This window comes from Lygodium microphyllum, chromosome 27 (assembly GCF_053477565.2).
Source record: "Lygodium microphyllum isolate KBCC chromosome 27, Lygodium_microphyllum_v1.1.10, whole genome shotgun sequence".
Taxonomy (NCBI): domain Eukaryota; kingdom Viridiplantae; phylum Streptophyta; class Polypodiopsida; order Schizaeales; family Lygodiaceae; genus Lygodium; species Lygodium microphyllum.
The window spans coordinates 117,542,807-117,548,609 of record NC_141161.1 but is presented as its reverse complement, the minus strand read 5'-3'; the positions used below and the strand labels follow the sequence as shown (position 1 = coordinate 117,548,609).

The 5,803-nt window shown below is 43.8% G+C and overlaps 1 pseudogene; it reads right to left on the bottom strand.

Moving 5' to 3' along the window:
• Positions 1-2,313: 2,313 nt before the first annotated feature.
• Positions 2,314-3,421, bottom strand: LOC148012752 (ATPase 2, plasma membrane-type pseudogene; annotated as a pseudogene).
• Between the last annotated feature and the right edge of the window lie 2,382 nt (positions 3,422-5,803).

Genomic DNA, 5,803 nt, shown 5'->3' with positions numbered 1-5,803 from the left:
ATGCAAGAGAAAATCAATAGGCCCCAACTACCATTTACTAAACAAGACCAGGCCAAGTACAACTTGAAAACCAAAATTAAACAGTATTGCCACCTATGATGTCATCAAATTGACAACCTTACCGGAATAGTGACTAATAATTCTAAAGTGAAGGAGCTTCTAGACAAATGTGGATTAAAAATTTATATGGAGAAGTTCGAAGGGAAGGTGGACTAGGACAAATGTGTAGATTTCCTCACAATTATGACCCCAAGAGGCACAATAGAGTGATCATGGTGGAGGATGTAAATGGCTCATAGCAAGTTGAAATACTGTAACATTTCCCCCCCCCCCCCCCCCCTTGTGTGCCCCGTGACTCCCCCATAGAAACTCCCCCCCGCTTTTTGATTTTTTTTAATTTTTTTGAAAAAAAAATTCCCTCCCTCTCTCTCCCCCTGTCATGAGCATGGTGGGGGGAGAGAGAGAGAGAGAGAGAGAGAGAGAGAGAGAGAGAGAGAGAGAGAGAGGGAGGGAGCTGGAGATGGGGGGGCGTGCAACCCTAGGTGGCGGGTGGCACCGCTTTGCCACCTCCCCCCCCCCACCTATAAAAACCACCCCCTCTCTTTGTTGCAGAAGGGCAGCCCCCCTGGCCATGACGACTGACACTGGAGCCCCCTGCTGGTGAATTACAGTGCTCCCTCTTCTCCGTTGTAGCACAATGCCCCCCTTCCCTGACGTTGTCGTAAATTTCGTGTAAGGGCTACAGAACACGGGGTTCAAGATACAACAAGAGAAGAGGCTAACAAGAAGACTTCAATTTTAGATGACAAAGAACACTATATTGCTTGTCAAGTGAATCACAACAATGAAACTGCTAATTACTCTTGACAAGTAATTGCAGTTATAAGCATAACGCCTTAGAAAAATAACCTAAGATCCCAAGAAGACTGGCAAGCTCAGTTGAAAGGAAGCACTCTGAGTAACAAAGCCACTTTTGATTTCAATCACCATCACAATAACTCCATGTGAGATTCAACTCAAGGAACAATTTGCTTTATAATGAAGAAACCATGATCTTCCAAGGTGTCCACAGAAACGTGAGTAGATATCTGGATCTTCATAGGAGAAAACACCAATTGACACCAATTGAGGAAAGTAAACCTGTTTCTCTGACCACCATGAAAGTTTGCCAAAGTCACGAGCGCTGTGACAGCATCCGCAAATCAGCACTGTCTAGTCCTTCAGTTCCTTCAAGAGATTTCGGACATCAGTCCAAGTTCAGCCGCTCTTGCAAAGATTCTCAGAGAGAAACATGCATGAAACTCCTATGAACAAAGCTCCCAAAGGTTGAATTGACGATTTTTGAACAGACCACATGCACAAAAATGACCAAGGATGTAGAAGCCTTAATAAAGCAAGCTCCACAGGCGATCACACCACAGGGAATGACTTAATAAGCAGATGTCGAGAGTCAAGATGACTCAAAACAAATTGGAAGCCACAAAGAATTGTTTAATGCCCTCAATTGTCAACTCATCACGCTTCAGATGAATGCGCACAGGATTCGTCATGAATTTGTTTGTCATTTCCAAAATTTCATGAGGCAAAGTTGCCGATAAGAGCTACAAGCTCTCTGGTTGGGAATAGTATCAATGCCTGAACCTCTCTGTTAGTGATATCTATGATCTGATAAACGGAAAGGGCAATCATCGTGGTCTTATCGGTCCCAGCCTGTGCCTGCGCTACAGTTATCTTTGTCCACATTCTCAGTCCACCGTTTTTTTGTCATCTTCACTCCATCATGCAGTTCGTTGATCGCTTAAGATGTCGCAGCAGCGTTTGCTTTTCGTCTTTACGTTCTGATCTTTAGCTTCTTCTTCATGTATCCCCTTTACTTCCCAAAAATCTCGTTGATCGTCCTCCTTATGATCAACTTTTCCCTCTGCTTCCCTTCGACTCAGGGTGTAGCCTTTTTGGAGCTTAGTCAACGACCTCCTTCTTTAACTTTCGTCCTGGTTTTCAGCTTCCAGAAGGTGTTAGAACATCATGGCTTCGTCCACGAGGTGAAGGAGTTGTGAAGGATGATGTGATCGATCAATCAATCGATCTTCAATCTCTCAGCTCAGGTCTCCTGCTTCGTCAGCCTTGAAGCCCCCCCAAACTCACACTGGTTGCAAACCGGACGCCAGTTCCACATTCAATCTCTCCACTTCTCCGTCTTCAACATAATGATCAGCTATTCAGAGAGTGATGTCAGAGAGGTTTTGAGAGGCCGACGGCATCAACAAGCTCAGAGAGGTATTCAGAAAGTGACTTGCAGACAAATCGATGGCATTACTGTTTTTCGCCCATGTCTGGGGAAGCCCTGTTCTCCTCCTGTTTTCTGGTTTTCGCATAATACTCCCCACTCTGTTGTGAAAGGCGATGGGATCCGATGGCCATAGTAACAGAAAGCACTGTTGGCGTAGCAATGGGTATTCCTCCAATAAGGAGGATCAATAGGTTATTTATTCCATCCCTGTAGGCTCTACGTTGTATAGGGTACATGGCGATGATTTCAATTACCATTCCGATGGCAATAGAGCAGATACAGAAGTTATCAATTGCCGTCAATACCTTTTGGAAGTGACCAACTTGGTGAGTGGAATCTACAAGATGTGCTGCTTTTCCAAAAAACGTGTGCACTCCAGTTGCAATAACAACTGCATCAATCTCCCCTTGCTTACACGTTGATCCTGAGAAAATTTCATCACCAGGCTTTTTCGTCACAGGTAAAGACTCTCCTGTCAAAGCAGACTGGTCAATCTTTAAAGGATCACCCTCCAAGAGACGGGCATCAGCAGGAATAATATCACCCAACTTGACGCTAATTATGTCCCCAGGGACGAGAATTGAAGCATCCTTTTCACTCCACTCACCATCTCGCAGTCTTCAACATGCATCATCTCGGAAAAGCCCAGAGGCTGAAAATGCAGACCCCCGGTACACAGGTAGACCCACACACAAACAGACCGAGAGATCCCAAAATGACAGAAAAAGCTTTTTCATTCAAATTCTTTCCCCCCTCTTTCCGTTCGTGACCTCCCCTGCTTTTTCTCACCTTTCTTCCCCAATTGGCATTGCCCCTTCCCTCCTTTTCATCACACTCTCCTCTTTTCCCTCCCTTCTTAGCATTTGAAATCCCTCATTAGCAGCACTGTCGTCAAGTCTCTTTGCCAATAATGGCATGAAAATCTCTCACCAGCATTGGATAAGGGTGAGATCCAGTTACGGACCTTAAAATATAGTGTGTAGTCTCTTCATTTGAAACCAAGTATCTTATTGCTTCTGATGCCACATCTTTCAACGTACCTGTACCAAACTAGACAGCACGTACCTCAACTCCAAAAAGTCTCATTCTGAATACTTTAAGAGCCTGTCGTTCCATATCTTTAGAGCCCATGTAAACAACACATTGTAACCCAAAACAAGCACACACTGTAACAGTGATAACTCCATGCTTCTCATAGCACATTTCAATGCTTAGCCTCCTTCTTTCCAACTCCTGGATGTGGTTATCATTAGGTATTTTTGATGTAGCTGGAGAAGGAGAAGACAAATCCTAACATGTTCACCAGCATCAGTCGTGCTTTCCACTCAACCTTGCTCAACATAGGCTGAAAGCATCTCATCATATTCGCCACTTTTGTCTCCAACTCCTCCCCACTATACTTATACGCATAAAATAATTGTTATCACAACAACTAAGTATGTACAAAGTACCAAATCCCATGCACAACTTTTGGGTGGTTTACACACTTCGAATGCGCAGCAATACGACAACGTACAGGTAGCCCCCCCTCGAAACTAGCCCCGCCAAGCCTGCGCCATCTCCCCAGACGTCAGTAAATCCCCCCCCCTTCCGTGATCAGCGTTGAGAGAGGAGAGAAGAAGTGAAGGAAGGACAGGGAAAGAAGGAGTGGGAGAAGAAGAGAAGAAGTGAAGAAGAGGAGAGAAGGAGAAGGAGAAGAAGAGAGAAAGAAGTAGAAGAGGAAGAGGAGAGAGAGAGAAAGGGGTGAAAGTTAGAGATTATTTCTAGCCAAGGAAATTTTCAAAGTCACGAACACCATCGAACTTTCATCTCCCTCATCGGATTGGTGACCACTAGCGAGCCGCCCTTGAACAAAGCCACCACATCAAGGACCCAGGGTGAAGGATCGTGTATGCAAGATGGCTCCAAAGAGAAATCTTACTAAGAGTACTAGCGTGAAAGCCGTGGTCAAATATAGAAATGCCAGTGGAGTCGCAACCAATCGTAACATCTCGTCACCCTCTCTCCACATCGAGGTGACCCGTAAAACTCGAAAGGAACTTTTGTCTCCCATTGCACACATAATTCAATCTATAAGCATGATTTATCACATGAAATGAAAGGAATTTCTAATCTATTCCCGCATGGGATGCAAACTTATTAAGGTTTAGTACGAGTTATATAATGTTTAGTTGAGGTTATGACATAGATGGCATCCTAAATAAGTTTATAATCAATATCAAAACTGCTCTCTTAAACATCTAAGTTGTCCTACACTATGATGTATCCATTCCAGAATTTAATACATACTTAAGAAATTTCCTACGACACAATAGTTGTTGTGATATATGTTTACCTTTGCTAACACCCACACAAAGGTGGATACACTAGGGTCTAGAGGTTATCAATGCATGAAGTTCTCATTGCATATCACTTTAATGCGGCTAATAGAGTGGAAAGGTGATAAGAGTGGCTATTGCATTAGTATGATCCAAGCGCATGAGCAGTGAATTCGACTAGAAAAATTCTGCATAGTATCACACTTAAAGATAGAAGGTTAGAAGATGTTGCGTTTACTTAAAGTTGATGTCCAAAACAAGGAGGGTTTATTGCCATACCTTGAAAACTTAAGAACCCAACTCCAAGGACTTAGTCGTTTCTTTTCCAACAAAGGGTTGTCCATCAAAGGCTCTATGGTTGTGAAACTCAATGAACTAGACAGATTCTCAAGTAAGTCGCAACCGTCGAAGGCCGCACGAGACAAAAGGACCTAGAAGGAACTTGTTGAATCAACCCTGCAAATTCCTAACCCAAGGGGGAGAGCGAAATTTAGGGTAGTTGATTCATGCTAAGCATATTGCTCGGAACTGCTGAAATGGTTTTAACGAAGGTTGGTCTTGTTAAAGATGGATTGTTGACCCAAGCTATGCTTGGTTGTTTGGGAAGGTTGTAAAAGTGTTTTGATACTTCCAAGTTAAATTTTGATTGTGCATGCAATGGGGTTGTGATGCCTTGAAGCAAAAGGTTGTGCATTCAATTGTTTGTTAATGTGGCTTTGGATGTTAACCCAAGTGGGGTGTGATTGATGATTGCATGACTGGGTCTGAGATGACTGATTGCCATGGGAACAAAAAGGGGTGTTTTCCCTAGTAATTGTTTTTAAGCTGGATGCTTCAGCTATGGTTGATTTCCTAAAGGGATAATTAAGGAAGAATGGCGCTAGATACCCCCTGCAAAGAACTGCCAAACCCAAACCAAGGGGGTTGTGAATCCGCGCCGGGAATGGAAGCTACTTTTATGTGTCAAACATAATGTGGTAGATAATTAGATAACTAAAACAACCCCTGAGGGAAGCCCGGTGGATGGACCGATGGGTCTATCCTACCGAAGGGTGGTCTTGGTTAGCTGAAAGATTTTCTCGAAGGAAATGTTAACGAGGAATGTTAGGAAAGGTCGGACGATGACCTTAGAAAATTTTGGCCACGACCCTGGACTTCAGGTCGATCCTAGTGGGAACAGCCGGATAAGTTCCGT